This window comes from Portunus trituberculatus, chromosome 19, assembly GCF_017591435.1.
Source record: "Portunus trituberculatus isolate SZX2019 chromosome 19, ASM1759143v1, whole genome shotgun sequence".
NCBI classification, from domain to species: domain Eukaryota; kingdom Metazoa; phylum Arthropoda; class Malacostraca; order Decapoda; family Portunidae; genus Portunus; species Portunus trituberculatus.
In genome coordinates this window covers 10,885,938-10,903,437 of record NC_059273.1, presented here as the reverse complement: position 1 = coordinate 10,903,437, position 17,500 = coordinate 10,885,938, and the positions used below count along the sequence as shown (strand labels likewise).

The window sequence follows — 17,500 nt, the reverse complement described above, 5'->3', positions numbered from 1 at the left end:
TATTCATATCTATTTTTTTTTCCTTTTTTTTTTTTTTTTGTGTGTCAATTAGCATTCATATTTTCTCACGCCTATGTATTTTTTCGTACATACATATTGTGTCACGGAATTTTACAGCGTCATTTTCACCTTTGCAATCAAGGGATGGACCAAAGGTGAGGGGAGAGGGAAGGGGATAAGAGGGGAAGGGAGGCACGATAGGTCACCAGAGGAAGATCGAAGTGAGGGGAAAGATGGAGAAGGAAGGGAAAATAATGGATAGGAAGGGGAATATTATGGAAAGGATGATAGATAAAAGAAACAAAGGAATAGGCAAAGAAAAAGGAAGAGGAAGAGGAAAATACGTGAATAAAGAGGGGGAATGAGGGGAGAGATAGAGAAGGGAAGAGAAAAGGAGTGAATAGGAATGAATGGATATGATCACGATAAGAGAAAGGAAGAAAGCAGTTGGTAAATAAAAGAAAGGGAAGAGTGAAACACGTAAAATAAACAAGGAAGTGAGAGGAAAGAGAATGACAAAAGTAAAAAAAAAAAAACGAATGAAAGAAAAAAAAAACATTGATAACTAACGTAAGAGAGGAATAAGAGGGAAAGGGAAATAAATGAAGTGGAAGAGAGAATATGATTGATTACTGAGAGAGAAGTGAGGGGAAAGAGAATGACAAAAGCGAAAGAAATCGAAAGAAAAAAAACATTGATAACTAACGTAAGAGAGGAATAAGAGAGAAAGGGAAATAAATGAAGTGGAAGAGAGAACATGATTGATTACTGAGAGAGAAGTGAGGGTAAAGAGAATAAGAAAGGGACAGAGAAATGAGGGAAAGGTAAAATAGTCCCAATAAAGAAAGGAATGAAGAAAATTGGAAAAAAATTTAAAAGAAAAGTAGAAGAGATACCACGATGATTTATTACAAGAGAACAGTGAGAAGGAAGAGAGGGAGAGTAAAAATAGGTCAGTAGCGTAAGAGGGAGTGAGGGGAAAGAGGGTGGAAAAGAAGACAGAATAGCCACTGCGATAGATAATTACAAAAGAGTAGTGAGGGGAGAGGAAAGGGAGGGGAGAATCAAAACAAGTCAGAAGCGTAAGAGGGGAATGAGGGAGAGAAATAAAGAAGAGAAAAGAAAGGAAAAAGGAAGTAAAGAGAGAGAGAGAGAGAGAGAGAGAGAGAGAGAGAGAGAGAGAGAGAGAGTATGGTAAAGTAAATTAACCCTTTGAATCCAGTGACTACCTTTCAATGTTATAGACCAAAAATTCACGATTATACGAAGCTTCTAAATCACCAAACTGTATGATGTATTTTTTTTTTCTATATGAGATTGCAAAACAGACCAAAGATAACCAAAACCAAACAAAAAGCACCAAAACTAAAAGATCCAGCAATATTGACGTGTGGAAGTGTTTTTTTTTCTCACGTTAAAGTTAAAATGGGCAAATAATACATTACTGGGAGCCTTCTAAGGGGTTAATGGAGGGAGGTGCAAGGTGAGGCAGGTAGCGAGTGTAATGTGTTAATGGTATGAGAGAGGCAGGTGGACTAATTAGCTACCTAGGGAGAGAGAGAGAGAGAGAGAGAGAGAGAGAGAGAGAGAGAGAGAGAGAGAGACAAGTAGGTCAATGGGACTCGTGTGTGTGGAGGAGGAGGAGGATGAGGAAGAGGAGGTGGTGGTAGTCTGCTGTGTGTGTGTGTGTGTGTGTGTGTGTGTGTGTGTGTGTGTGTGTGTGTGTGTGTATGTGAAAAGAGTGAGTCAGTACAGGTGTTCAGGGAGAGGGGAGAGGGGAGAGGAGGGAGGGAGAGTAGCATGTGTCACTAAGGGGGAAGAGAGGGAGTGTAGGGTAGAGGGGAAAGAAGGGGAAGTAATATAAGGGAAGAGAATGGATGAAGGGAGGGGAAAAGAGGGGAATAAGGGGTACTTGATTCAGTTGTTAGAGATGAAAGGGTAAAAGATGAGAGAGAGAGAGAGAGAGAGAGAGAGAGAGAGAGAGAGAGAGAGAGAGAGAGAGAGAGAGAGAGAGGGAGATGACTCACGCTAGAAAAAAAACATTAAATAAAAAAATATATAAAAAATAATAAAAATGTAATTCTCTCTCTCTCTCTCTCTCTCTCTCTCTCTCTCTCTCTCTCTCTCTCTCTCTCTCTCTCTCTCTCTCTCTCTCTCTCATCATTTCCATTCTAGCAAGACCAGACTCACTTTAATAAATATGAATGGAGGAGAATTGGAAGCAAGCTGATGATGGCGATGATGATGGTGAAGATGGTGAAGATGGTGATAATGATAGTGATGATAGTGATACTAAATACTGCTTACTTTGTCTTTCTTACTGCTTATTTTGTCGTTAATGGTGATACAAGAATGGTGACGTTGTTGATAATGATAATGGTGATAGTGATGGTGATGATGATGATGGTGATGGTGGTCTTCGTTATTGTGATGGTGATAATGATGGTGACGGTAATAGTGAAGACAATGGTGATGAATATTATTTGTTATTGTTTTGTTCTTTTATATCTCGTAAGTTCTTGGTAGTGATGGATGGAGGTGTTGATAATGAAGGTGTTGGTGGTGGTGGTGGTGAGTGATGGTGACGGTGGTTGCTCATCGATTTGTCTTTTTTTTTTTTTATTTATTTATTTTTTCCCCACCGGCGTAAAGATTAATGGCAGCAGGAAGTTCTTGGCGTAACATCCTGAATTGGAGGCGTTTTAGTGTTTTTTTTATATATATTTTGTTGATTTTTTTTCTTTTTTCTTTATTTTATATTTGAATTGCGTCTCTGAATATTGGTGGTGGTGGTGGTGGTGGTGGTGATGGTGGTGGTGGTGGTGTTTATGTAGTGGTGTAATGTAACCTAATTATATAGTAAGGGAAGCATTGTGTGTGTGTGTGTGTGTGTGTGTGTGTGTGTGTGTGTGTGTGTGTGTGTGTGTGTGCATATCACCACATTTGTAACACCTGTGCAGCTGCTCATTTTCGTGTTATACGCAGGTGTGTGTGTGTGTGTGTGTGTGTGTGTGTGTGTGTGTGTGTGTGTGTGTGTGTGTGTGTGTGTGTGTGTGTGTGTGTGTTTGTGTGTGTGTGTATCATCGCTCTTTTCCCCATAAAAGGGAAGAGGATGAAAAAATAAAATAATCACTATTCCTGTTATGGAGGGAGAGAGAGAGAGAGAGAGAGAGAGAGAGAGAGAGAGAGAGAGAGAGAGAGAGAGAGAGAGAATGGACAGACAAAATAAAGCTTACATAAGAGGAATGTGTGGTGACGATATGGTGATGACGATAGTGGTGGAGTGAGTGAGTGGCGGTGGTGGTGGATGTGGAGGTGGTTGTGATGCCAAGTGTGAAAGTGTAGCTGGCGTATGGTGGAGTGGAGTGGTGGTGGTGGTGGTGGTGGTAGCGGTGATGTCAGCCTTGCAATAGTGAGTGACGTAACAGACCAGAAGGGTACAGGACAGGAGAGAGAGAGAGAGAGAGAGAGAGAGAGAGAGAGAGAGAGAGAGAGAGAGAGAGAGAGAGAGAGAGAGAGAGAGAGAGAAGCACATGAACAGACTAGAGAAGAAGAGAGCCTGGGAGAGGATGGTAAGGAGGCAGTATTTTGATAAGGGAGAGATGAAGGGAAGAGGGAAGGAGAGGAAGGGATGATGAAGGGAAGAGGGAAGGAGAGGAAAGGTTAGCGGGTTCAAATAAACAATTATAAATCATGTAAAGTCTAAGAGAAAAGTTGATATGGAAAGTTTATATCAATCAATAATGTTTTTTCTTCCCACTTTCTAAACTTAGTGAAATATGGTAAAAGTTGAGAATTATTATATACATAGAAGGAAGGAAGATTAGAGAGAGAGAGAGAGAGAGAGAGAGAGAGTTAATGGGATAGATTTAAATAACTGTGACTGGAATTATATCTGTTAGCTCTCCTCCTCTTCCTTTCCTCTTCTCTCACCTCTTCTCTTTCTATCACCGCATCCCTTTCTTTATCCTTCCCTATCCAACCCATTACCATTTTCCCTATTCACCTTTTCCCTCCTATTTTTTTTTTTTTATGTTCTGTCTTGTTTTGTTTTCCTCTCCTCTCCTCTCCTCTCCTCTCCTCTCCTCTCATTTCATCTCATCTCCACTTTCTTCATTTAACTCACTCCATCATTGCAAAACACCTTCCTTTTTCATCCTCTCTTCTCTCCTGCCCTCCTCCCTCTTCCCTCCTCTCACACCTACCTTATGTAACACTCCCAGCCTCTCTTATCTCCGGCAGTAGAGATAAAGCCTTAGGGATTACATATTGGCGGGGAGAGAAGGGAGAGGGAGAGGGGGCTCCTACATGCCTCGCTAGGAAGGGAGAGTGAAGGGCGGTGTGTGACAGCAGGGTTGGTCAGTTAATGTTGTGTTGCTGGCGATCAGATGAGGGAGAGAAAGGGAGGGAAGGGAGGAGGGGCGTGGGAACCTGTAGGGGATGTGTGGAGAGAGAGAGAGAGAGAGAGAGAGAGAGAGAGAGAGAGAGAGAGAGAGAGAGAGAAGGGTAGGCAGGCAGGTAATAGACACATCCGTCAGTACTTGTGATATGCTACTATCATCACCACCACCACCACTACCACTATCTATCACCATCGTTACCATCACTGCCATAAACCATGTACAGTATCTCCTCCTCCTTCTCCTCCTCCTCGTAGACGACGCTACTGCCTTCCAGGAGCCACACTCCGTGACATCACGGACTGTGTTGAGGACGTGACAAAGGACGCCACTAATGATACACTTTATGTCATCCACGCAGGTACAAATGACGTCCACCGCTCCCGCTCAGAAGAACTGATGGAGAAGTACAAGGAGATGATCAAGAAATACAAGACTAAATCAAGAAATATTGTAATTTCAGGTATTCTCCCGAGGATCAACGCGGACGCACGTTTCTATAACCTTGCTTTCAGTACTAATAACAGATTGAAGACTCTTTGCCAACAGGAAAACGTCGAGTTTCTTAACATGTGGAATGACTTCTATAATGAACACAAATTATTTCACAGAGACGGTCTCCACCTAAATGCAGTGGGAGCAGCCAGGATGGGGAGATTAATTCATGATAAAGTTTGTCTCCACAGATCAAAAACGTGCAGGTGGCAGAAGGAACTTCAGCGTCGTAAGTTCATCTTCAGATTCAGGCAAGATCAGAGCTTGCTATTTCAATGCCCGTAGTTTACGAAATAAATTTAATGAGCTCCAAGCTCTTATACATCAAGAAAACTATGACATCATCGGCATCACAGAAACTTGGATTAATACAACACACAGAGATTACCTCGCAGAATACTCACTTGATGGCTATAACATTTTTAGTAGCGAAAGATCTCACCGTACAGGGGGCGGTGTAATGTTTTACGTTAAAAGTAATCTTCGTGCTCGTGTGATGCCAACTTCAACCATTGCAAACATAGATGTCAATTTCATTCATATAGAAAATAAATCCCGAAGAATATCATTAGGTCTCGTCTATCGTCCTCCAGCCCAGTCACCCGCCACAGACGAACAATTGTATGAACAAATCGCGGACATTTGCTGCGTAAACAATTGCATAATTATGGGAGATTTTAACCTTCCAGTCACAAGGTGGGGCGAACCACTGACAGCTCACGCTGGCCAGCAGCTGTATAATAGCATGCTTGAAAGCTCCCTCCACCAACACATCAAGCATCCGACAAGAGGAAACAATATCCTTGATATCGTTCTAACAAATGATGAGAATACTATTGAAAATGTGGAAATTGGACCAGAATTCAGTTCCAGCGATCATCGCACCTTAAAATTCACCATAAATTTTGACAAAGGAAAAGTGAATGAAAGTAAAGAAAAAGTGCCAGACTATCGGCGTGCAAACTACACAAGACTCCGTATGCAGCTTGCATCCATTGACTGGAATATACTGCTGGAAACACCAGATGTAGATAAGACATGGGAGGTGTTTGCTGAAAAGATAAATGATACAGCTAAGATGTGTATACCACTAAGAAACAGAAGGAAACTACTAAACACCAAACCGAAATGGTGGAATAATGAAATTAAAAGCTGTCTTCTAGCAAAGAAAGAAGCATACAACAAATACAAATTAACACAGCATAATAATGATAAATTAGAGCATGACAGATTGCGTAGAAAAGCAAAAAAGTTGATAAAAAGCAGCAAAAAATCTGTAGAAGCTCAGATCGCAAACTCCTGTAAAACCAACCCAAAGGAATTTCACAGTTATGTAAAATCCAAAAGAGTCTTAGCCTCAACAATTGGTCCACTCATAACAGAAAACGGAAACCAAATAGATAACGAAGCTGAAATGGCAAACGTCCTAAATAGATTCTTCTCAACAGTCTTCACGACTGAAGATGTCCAAAATAGTCTGCCCATGCCAGAGCCTCAGGCACAAGGCAAAACACTGCCTGACTTCATAGTTACAGAAAATGAAATCCTCACAGTCATGAACAGCATGAACGTAAACAAAACGCCTGGACCAGACAAGATATCACCCAGGCTTCTCAAAGAAGCGAAAAATGAGCTCGTGAAACCACTCACGATTATATTCAATAAAACTTTACAAGCAGGAAAGTCCCCAGGAGTGGAAGCTAGCAAATGTCACGCCCATTTTCAAGAAAGGAAATAAATCACTCCCAGCTAATTACAGACCAATCAGCCTTACTTCAGTAGTGTGCAAGCTGATGGAAACGATAATCAGAGATAAGATTGTCAAATTTTTAGAAGAAAATAAGATCATGAAGGATTCACAACATGGTTTCAGAAACAAGAGATCCTGCTTAACAAACCTACTAGACTTCTTTTATGAAGTTTTTAACTCGTATGACGAGACAAAAGCAGTGGATGTTATTTATCTTGATTTCCAGAAAGCTTTCGACACTGTCCCTCACAAGAGGCTAATCAGCAAAGTAAAAGCTCACGGCATAGCTGGAAATACCCTGAAATGGCTGGAAGACTGGCTCTCTGACAGAAAGCAACGAGTTGTTATAAATGGAAAAGAATCAGAGTGGCACAATGTGAAAAGTGGTGTTCCTCAAGGCTCTGTATTAGGACCAGTTCTTTTCATTGTTTATATTAATGATATTGATGAAGGAATCACTTGTAAAATAAGCAAATTCGCGGACGACACCAAAATAATGAGCAAAGTTACATCAACGTCACAATGGCAAGAACTACAGTGTGACTTAAATAAACTGACACGCTGGGCAGAAAAATGGCAAATGAAATTCAATATAGAAAAGTGTAAAGTCTTACACATTGGAAGTAACAATGTACAAGCAAAATACGTAATGAGTAATGTACCTCTGGAAAGTGCTGAGAATGAAAAAGATCTTGGTGTTGTGGTGTCTAAAGATCTCAAGCCGAGCAAACACTGCACAGAAGCAGTAAAGAATGCAAATAAATTAGTTGGGTTCATTGGAAGAACCTTTGAATTTAAATCAGAAAAAGTTATCCTTACTTTATATAACTCATTGGTGCGTCCTCAGCTTGAATACTGTGTGCAGTTCTGGTCACCATATTACAGAAAAGACATTGAAAAACTGGAAAGGATCCAGCGTAGAGTGACCAAGATGATTCCGAGATTGAGAAACAAGCCGTATGAGGAACGACTGGAAGCATTAAATTTATTCAGCTTAACAAAGCGCAGGATAAGAGGAGACCTAATCGAAGTTTTCAAAATTTTTCAGGGATACAACAACCTTGATGTCAATAAATATTTTACTATTGATCATTCCACCATAACAAGGAATAATGGATTTAAAATTACACCAAAACGCTTTAAAACCCACGAGGCAAAGCACTTTTTCTTTAATAGAATAGTTAACATTTGGAATAAGCTTCCTTCAGAAATAGTAAACAGTACTTCCATTGCATCATTCAAAAACAAAATTGATAAATATTTAAAGAATAACCCCAACAAGCTCTCTTCTTGTCTGAATAATTAAACATGATACTATATTAACTTTCTTATAGATAGATATGTAGAGTTCACCGTAGGGTGAATAATAGAATCTCCTTTCATCCTTTCCTGTGAAAATTCCATGTCAGTTTTTTCCATACTGCATGGTACTTTTCCAAGCTATTTTCCATGCCAGCGAAAGCTGGAGGGAGTGGTGGGTGGGGAGGAGCCTTCTCCTGTACTGTCCTGTCTCTCTTATCTGTAGCCAGTTAGAAGTAGTTACCAAACAGCCTCGAAAGGACCAACAGGTCTGTTGCTGTTTGGCTTTCCTTTGTATTCCTTTGTCCTCCTCCTCCTCCTCCTCCTCCTCCTCCTCCTCCTCCTTATCTTCCACTTTGTCACACCTATATTTACTCTTGCCAGGTACTGTAACCCCCCCCCTTCCCCTCTCTCGCTTCCTCTTCCTTCTACTTCTCTCTCTCTCTCTCTCTCTCTCTCTCTCTCTCTCTCTCTCTCTCTCTCTCTCTCTCTCTCTCGTCCTTGTTCCTCTTATCTGTCCATACCTTTCTTTCTCTCTTCATTATCGTTATCTTTTTGTTCCTATCTCCTTCCTCTATTTTTGTGTTCCTTCTCCTTCACCTCTTTATCTCTCCCTCTCATCATTTGTTCCTCTCTTCCCTCCCCTCACACGCTCCCCTTCACCTCTTCTAAATACCTGTTCCTCTCACTTTCTCCCTCTCCCCCCCTCTCTCTCTCTCCCTCTCCCTCTCCCTCTCCTCTCCTCTCCTCTCCTCTCCCTCTCCCTCTCCCTCCATCAGTTCCTCCTTCCTGTCTTACCCTTTGCTGCCTGCCCTCTCTCACCTCTCACGTGCGCTTCTCTCTCTCTCTCTCTCTCTCTCTCTCTCTCTCTCTCTCTCTCTCTCTCTCTCTCTCTCTCGTAAAATCTTCCCTCCAAACTCGAACATTTGAATTTTAACGTCTGTTTTCTTCCTTCCTTCCTCTCTCTCTCTCTCTCTCTCTCTCTCTCTCTCTCTCTCTCTCTCTCTCTCTCTCTCTCTCTCTCTCTCTCTCTCTCTCGTTTCCTGTGCTTTACATACCGATCTCGACGCGGCAACAGGAGGGAAGGAGAGAAAGACGAAGGGAAAAAATGTTGATGGGAGGGACTTTTGGCGTTTTTTTAGTGTTTTTCCTCTCACTTCTGTAGCCTCCCTCTTTCTCCTCCTCCTCCTCCTCCTCCATTGCAAGGGGTACCGCAAGGCCGCGTGTAGGGGAGGAAAGGGCGCGGAGGAGGCAGAGCAGAAAGCAAATAAACGAACTACAGAGGGGGAAGAGAAAGAAGGGAAGTCCAGATGTTGTTTCTTGGTTTTCCTCTTCTTCTCCTCCTTTTCTTATCTTTTCTTCTCTTCTCTTCTCTTCTCTTCTCTTCTCTTCTCTTCTCTTCTCTTCTCTTCTTCTTCTTCTTCTTCTTCTTCTTCTTCTTCTTCTTCTTCTTCTTCTTCTTCTTCTTCTACTACTACTACTACTACTACTACTACTACTACTACTACTACTACTACTACTACTGCTACTACTATTTCTTGGTGTTGTTTCCTGTTGATTCAAAAGAAGATGAGTATGTGGGTGGGTTACTCCTACCGGCACACAGTGAGCCGCCCACACTCCCCTGTTGCTGCCTCGTGGTGACTGGAGAGCGCCTGGGGCATATCCTGTAGGACTCTCGGCGGGGCAGGGTTGGGTGGGGTGGGGAAGGGTGTAGGAACCGTCTTTAGTGTACATTGTCTGTCACTTGTGAGAGAGAGAGAGAGAGAGAGAGAGAGAGAGAGAGTGTGTGTGTAATGATGTCCCTGAGGTCTAGTATTTTTGTTTTTATGGTTACAGTTTTGTTTGTTTTGCTTTGTTGCCTTACCTTTGCGTGTCTGTGGGGGGGAGGGGGTCATTGGAGGGGCGGGGTGTCACCTGGGGGGGCGCCTTGAACTTGCTCGCGGCACTTGGGGATCGTGGCGAGAACGGATATTCTTATTTTAGGTAAGAAGCCAGCTGGGTGACGTCACTCTCCTCCACTCATGCGGGGAGAGGGAGAGTGGGAGAGGGAGAAGGGAGAGGAATGCCGCCCTACCATGCACTTCGCTCCCTCGTCCCGTTCCTCCCTTCAGCGGCCCATGGCAGTGACAAGAGGGTCTTTTATGACGATATTCCCCGGAAGGAAATTTCAGGAGATTAGTAAGAGTTTGGCCCAGTGAGGCGAGTTGCCGGGCGGTGGTGGTGATGGTGATGGTGGTGGTTGTCGTGGTGGTGGTGATGGTGGTGGCGTCTGGCATCCGAGTCCTGTCAACAGTGGCCAGCACGGGAATTTTTGAACGTGTTATTTCACGGTATTTCTGGGGCGTTTCGGGAATTGAAGGGGGTGAGGTACAGCGCAGATCCTCGTGGAGTGTCGCGTGTAGGCGTGGGGTCTGTGGGGAAGGCGTGGCGGCCGTGGCACAGACAGAGGCCTCAGCCCTCCCCCGCCCCAACCTTCTGCCGTCAGTCTAAACACGCCGCCGCCGCCAGACATTAGTTGCTTCCCGGCTGCCGTGTGCGCTGTACGCTGCCGCCTTGCACGTGTGTGTCGTTCTGAGCACTAGCTCTGTGTTTACCCTGTGTCGTGTGTGTGCGTGTGTGCGTCTGTGGTGAGAGGAGCGTGTGGTCGTGCTTGGTGGGGGAGGCGCGGGCCAGCAGGCGGGCCAGGCGTGGTGCAGGGCCAGCTGTGTGGAGGAACGCGTGCACCTCCCCAGCTGTGATCATCTGTATTAGTAAGAGTGTGCTGCCGGTGGGGCGCGGAACTGTCCCCATCAGCAGGCGGGCCCCGTCCCTGCCCCGCCCCGGCCCGGCTCCGGCCCCTCAGCGAACCAACACACAGGGACCAGGTGGGCGACGTGATGATATGTGAGGGGCCAAGGCTTCACCAGGAATATTGACGAAAGCCCCCTGTGTCACCCTCGAGAGAGAGGCGAAGGAGGAGCAGTAGGAGGAGGAGGAGGAGGAGGACTGGAGTGTGTGGGTGTCATGCCGGGGTGACTTGTGATCGTGGAGCAATCAGTGGGTCGTGGCGTGTGGCTTTTGGCGAGCACGGAGTGGAAAGTTAGTGGAAATGTACCGCGTGTTTTATGTAGCTACGGTGTGTGTGTGTGTGTGTGTGTGTGTGTGTGTGTGTGTGTGTGTGTGTGTGTGTGTGGGCGCTGTACGTACCGTTGAGTGCGCCGCCCACCGACGCCCATACTCACCTCGCTCATCCAGTATTAACAACGCTTTCCGGTCTGGCACAAAAGGGGAACACTGGAGGTGATATTCGGGGATGGGACTGTGATGGTTTTGAAAGAAGGAAGGAAGGAAGGAAGGGCAGTGCTACAGTGAGGGCGTGGAGCGAGGCGGGGAGCGACGTGGCGTTAGGAGTCTTCCACAGCCTGGGAAACACGGGGAAGTGATCCTTATTGCATCCCCTCCGCCTCGTCCTACACCCCACGCCCCCTGTCGCTGTCACCGCCGCCCAAGGCAACAGACACGCGGAGACACTGCGAGACCTTACAAACAGCTGAGGGACTGACCTTTGAAATGCTCTATACTTCGACTCACCTTCACCACAACACTCCTCTCACTCCTCACCAACCCTTTCCTCCCCCATTCCTCGACTCCCCTCACCTCATGTACCTCTTTGCCCCCTTCCTGCCTCCTCTCAATCTCACACGTAACCTATTCATATGAGTGCGTGCATGTGCGTGAGTGAGGCAGTATTAGTGTCGTGGAGTCTCACACACGCACACACACACACACTCTGTTTACTTGAGGTACGTACACACACACACACAATCGATACCCGAGTGTCTGAGGTGGTGGAGGCGGCCTCGTGGCCCTCCAGAAGCCACATGGCCTCGGAATTCTGCTGGTCGATGGCGGTAAAGGACTGGGGGGGGCTGGAGGGGTCGGCAGGGGGTACGTGAGAAGGGAGGTGGGGGCAGCAGGTTAAGGGGTTGCGGAAGCGAAAGATAGTGAGAGGGAAAGGAAAGAGAGGTGAAGGGCGTAAAAAGGACATGCAAAGAAGTGAAAGGGGTAAGGGACCTGAGAGTGAGGATGAGGGGAGAGAAGGAGAGGTAATAGGGGCAGTAAAATGAGGGTAAGGGATATATGGCAGTACAAGGGCAGGTGTTGGCTTGAGGGAAAGTAGGACAAGCCAGCACGGGACGGTTACCACTACACTGCTTGCCTTTCCACCTTGTGTTAGTGTTCAGCGTGATAAGGTATCTGTAGTCAGGGGGTGGGAAGGTGAGGACGTGCTGCTTGTCATCTCCACATCACTACTCCTCCACACAAGCTTTGGTCATGGTGAGATAGTGGCGGACTAGTGTGTATGTGTGTGGGTTTGTGTGGGTGTGTGTTTTTTTGCGGAGTATTAAAGGTTGTATTTCCTGTTTGGTTCACATATATGGGTACAGTTTGTTGCTAGGGTGTTTGATATGGAGTTTAGGTTACGTATTTAGCTGTGTGGGTTTAATATATGTGGGTACGATGAGTGGTGCAGGTGTGAGGCAGGTGTGTGGGTTGTGCTTGGCTGCGGCAGGTGCAAGTTAAAGTATGTGTAGCAGGTGTGCACAGGCAGAGACTTCTTGCCTCCCGACGGCTGTGTCCACGAGACTTCCGCTAAGCCCTCCCCGGTCAAGCACCCCATCGGCCAGCCTAAGTGTATCGGTCTCAGCCCTCATCTGTGTGTCTGCCTGTTTATCTGTTTACCTGTCTGTCTGCTTTATCTATATTTATACCGTCTGCTTGTCCTGTCCTGTCCCGCCTCAGCCCGTCCGCCCACCACGACCACCACGTCTACCACGGCCAGGCGCCAGCTCGGGTGTGGGCGGGCGAAAGGTCACTCGTAACCTCCTTGCCTCGTTGTCAGGCGGCATGCGTCTTCCCGGAGGCTGTTGACACCTCGACTGTCACTCTGCCGGATCTGCGGGACTGACTGATGGCCGCGGGGGACTGGCTGAGGGCTGTGGGATGACTGGGGACCGCGAAAGACTGGTTGAGGACTACGTAAGACTGACGAAAACCACGAGAGAATGTTTGAAGGCAACAGGTTGACTGAAGACCACGGGGAACTGTTTAAAGGCCACGGGACTGAATGAAGACCACCTGCACTGACTGAGAGTCTCTGGGGACTGGTGGAGATGATGGAGCGTCTGGGGAGTACCGTTGGTGTCTTCGTGAAGGTCTCTGGGAAGCGGGAGCCACGGGGAGGAAGCTTCAGCCTCACGGTGCCAACGACCCTCGCGGCGGTCACGTCCTTCGCGTCTTGCACGGCTTTGCGGTGAGCCGAGCTGCCGAGGAACTCAGGAGGGAGCCGCGCGCCGCTGCCTGCTGCCTGCCTGCTGCCTGGCCTGCCAAGTCCTACACGCCACTACACGATTTGCCAACGTCGCAGTAGTGAACCAAATAATACCACCGCCCCCTGATCATCCCCCCACCCCCCACCAATCTTCCTTGATCTTGCATCCCCCTGACCAGCCGTCCACCTACCGTCCCCCGGCCCTGCGGTACCCTCTGCATCGTACCCCTGGAGTTTATATTTAACTGTGACTGTGGCTCTGACGCGAGGTGCAGGGCGGGGCGGGGCGGGGCAGAGCAGAGCAGAGCAGAGCAGTGCAGTGAACACGTGGTGGGGGAGTGGGCAATAAGAGGTGCTAGAAAACGGCTAATGAGAAGTGCGAGGGTGGAGAGATGCAGTGTGGGGAATTAAGACACGTTGGGAGGGGGCGGGGGATGGGAAGGAATCTTGTGTGGGCTATGGGGGTTTGGGAGGAGGGAGGGTTGAGGGGGGGTGGCGAGATTGAATGGATGGCGTGGTGGGAGAGAAGACTGTGGAAGGCAGACGGGAACGCCACCACCACCACCACCAGAGAGAGAGAGAGAGAGAGAGGGGAAAAAAAAGCCCTACCTCCTTCAATCACTCATCCACTGTTACCTAAACCACTTCTACCACTACCTTCCATCTCAACCCCTCCACTCCCATCCCTCCACTAACCGCTCTCTCCCCTGCCCCCTGCTTCTCCCTCCATCCCTCCCTCACTTTACGTGGTTTCGGAGTGAGTGGCAGATGTGAGTGACCAGCCATGCGATGTGGAGACCAGTGGAGAAGTGGAGATTCGATTGAAGGTGGAAGAGGAGGAGAGTGAGGTGGAGGAGGTGGTAGGGAAATAAGTGGAACTACAGGGAGATATCAACGAAATGAGAAACAGGAATAGAGGAGGAAAGAAGTGGAAAAGTGGATGAAATTATGAAGAGGAGGAGGAGGAATGGAGAAGACCCGTGTTCTTAATCACGATGACAGAGATTGACCTTGGTGGAAGTCACGAACTTTTGTCTGTGTGTGTGTGTGTGTGTGTGTGTGTGTGTGTGTGTGTGTGTGTGTGTGTGTGTCTGTGTCTGTGTGTGTGATTAAGCTTTACATACACGGCTCAGGTTGCTTTTGACAGTCACTGGTCTTCCTCCTCCCCTCTTCTTCATCTTTTTTTTCTTCTTCTTTTTCTTCTTCTTTTCTTCTTCTTCTTCTTCTTCTTCTTCTTCTTCTTCTTCGTTTCCTTCTCCTCTTCCCCGGCTTCCTTATCATTACTGGGAATCGAACAGCAGAAATAACAACAATTACTACTACTACTACTACTACTATTACTATTACTACTACTACTACTACTACTACTACTACTACTGCTGCTGCTGCTGCTGCTGCTGCTGCTGCTGCTGCTACTATCATCACATAACCAGGACATCACATTCCTAAAACCCCTCCCCCCCTTCTCCCTGTTATTCATGTCATTCTAGTTTGACCACGAGAACCCTTATACCCCTCTCCCTCCCTCTCCCACTGCCTCTCCCTTTCCCTCTCCCTCACCTGGCCACGCGCTGATTGTACCGTTTCTCCGTGCAACACCTGGCCGGGCTGGAGAGAGAGAGAGAGAGAGAGAGAGAGAGAGAGAGAGAGAGAGAGAGAGAGGGAGGGAAGGAAGGGAGCCGCTGTGTCAACACTAGAAGCAAGATACACCTGCACCTCTTTTCTCCTCCTCCTCCTCCATCTGCCCTTGTCAATCTCCATTTTCTGTACTTTTTTTTTCACTTCACATTCTTATACCACTTCAGGAATGTGTGTGTGTGTGTGTGTGTGTCCACAAAATTACTGGGCGTAAACTACAACGGTGTGTGTGCGTGTGTGTTTAGTCCTCCTCCTCCTCTTCCTCCCCGTGAAAGTCTCAGCCCAGTACATTATCACGTATTTATCTCCTTACTCATTTTATAATAGCCAGAAAGAAAAAAAGAAAATACAAGAGTATATAAGGAAACTAGACCAACGGTGGAGTGAAAAGCAAGTGGAGGAGGTGGAGAACAGAATCTGAGTGGAGAAGTGGAGTATTAGAGAGTGGAGGAGAGAGAAAGGTGTGGCATGATGAATGAGGGAGTAAGGAAGGAATGTAAATGTTATTGGGGAAGGTGTGAGGAGTGGAGCAGGTGAGTTAAGGTTAATTAAAGTGGAGAAGGAAGTGGAGAAGTGGAAGACGTGTTTTCCTGGAGATTTTAAGGGGTCAGGGGACGTGGAAATGGTGATGGTGGTGGATAATGGCGCCATACTGTGATGTTAGGAGGTGGTGGTGGTGGAGGTAGTGGAGAAGGAGAGTATAGCAATTCATCTCCATAATTCATGCTCTCAAAATCATGAAAACACCAACACGCAAACACGATGCTCCTCCACACACACACACACACGGACATAAACACGCACAGGGAAGATTTAGGATTTTAAAAGCTTAGGTATGTGTGAAAATAATGTACGTATGTTGTGCACTGAGAGAGAGAGAGAGAGAGAGAGAGAGAGAGAGAGAGAGAGAGAGAGAGAGAGAGAGAGAGAGACCTGGATGGAAGAAGACCTGGTTACTGTTATGAGTGTATGTCTGATTGGAATAATGATTGCTGGTGGAAGAGGAGGAGGAGGAGGAGGAGGAGGAGGAGGAGGAGGAGGAGGTAGAGGAGGAAGAAAGTGGAAAAACAGTGATCAAAATAAAAGGTAAAATAGAACCCAGTTAAGGAATGAACACACACACACACACACACACACACACACACACACACACACACACACACACACACACACACACACACACACACACACACAGTTTATCGGTGACTCAAACTGCGTGGGAGAAGAAGAAGAAGAAGAAGAAGAGGAGGAGGAGGAAGATCATAAAACTGGAGCAAAAGCGAAAGAATCGGAGGGAGGGAGGGAGGGATTGAGAGAGAGAGAGAGAGAGAGAGAGAGAGCTGGATGAATCTTGCACTTACAAAAAAAAAAAAAAAAAAAAAAAAAGAAAGAATGAAAGAAAGAAAAAAAAATACCTTGACAGTAAACAGGTGCTGGCCAAACAGGACCTTATTATTGTGTGTGTGTGTGTGTGTGTGTGTGTGTGTGTGTGTGTGTGCAGGGATGTGCGGTAGAGTGTGGCGGTAGTGAAGGATCATGTGGAGTTTGGCTGATATTGAATTGCTTTAAAGTATGATGGAAGTGGAGGAGGAGGAGGAACAGGAGGAGGCAATTTAATAAGTGAAGGAGGACAAGATGGTAATGAAAGAAGAGATGAGAGATGAGGGAGGATGAACAGATGAAAATAATGGTGAAAAAAGAGGGTGGAGATAGGAGTGGAGCTGTGGTGGTGGAGATGACATGCTGGTGGAGGAGGAGGAGGAGGAGGACACTGTCAGACTCTCATCCCCTTCAGGAGGAAATAACTTTTTTCATGTTATTTTTCTGTTGTATGGAGAGAAAGGTGGAGAAGATTACGTGGAGAGGTGAGGGAGAGGTGAGGGAGTGGAGGAAAAAAGGTGGAGGTGTATGGAGATGATGTGAGATGGAGGAGGAAGAAAGATACAGAGAGAGAGAGGAGAGGGAGGAAGAGACATGATATTTAAATGAAAGAAAGGGAGAGGAAGTGATGTCAAGCTCTCTCTCTCTCTCTCTCTCTCTCTCTCTCTCTCTCTCTCTCTCTCTCTCTCTCTCTCTGTGTGTGTGTGTGTGTGTGTGTGTGTGTGTGATGGGCGGAGTGCACCTGTGTTTTGTTTACTTTTTTGTTTATCTCCTGACATATCCGCTGCTTGCCTGCCTACCTTTATGTTTGTCTGTCTGTCTGTATGTATATATGTATGTATGTAAGTCTGTGTGTCTCCCCTCTCCTCCCTCCCTTCCTCCTTTTCCTCCGGCCACACCCTTGCTGATACCGGGCTTCTGTGTCTCGTTTACCTCCTCCTCCTCCTCCTCCTCCTCCTCCTCCTCCTCCTCCTCCTCCTCCTCCTCCTCCTCCTCCTCCTCCTCCTCCTCCTCCTCCTCCTCCTCCTCCTCTTGCAGTAAAAGAGGCGCCCCGGGAAGGGTTAAAGTGCTTGACAACTCCCTGACGAGCTGTATGAAGAGGAAGAAGGAAGAGGAGGAGGAGGAGGAGGAGGAGTAGGAGGAGGAGGAGGAGGAGGGCGTGTTGAAATTGACGCTTCTTCATGTCCCTCCAACACGCGTTCACTTCATGACAAGTGCTTCCTC

General features: G+C 46.6%; 1 protein-coding gene across 6 annotated transcripts in view; it reads left to right on the top strand.

The window, feature by feature from the left end:
• Nucleotides 1-17,500, top strand: part of LOC123506358 (MAP7 domain-containing protein 1-like) — a 290,206-nt gene that overhangs the window by 139,017 nt on the left and 133,689 nt on the right. The window contains exon 1 of one of the 6 annotated variants that reach the window (XM_045258395.1): nt 10,326-10,506. The exons of 4 other annotated variants lie outside the window; for them this stretch is intronic. The gene's annotated coding sequence lies outside the window, so the exon portion shown is untranslated. Of the gene's footprint in view, nt 1-10,325; nt 10,507-10,601; nt 10,812-17,500 lie in introns of those variants that run through there. One more of the 6 variants, XM_045258394.1, reaches the window with a different exon arrangement.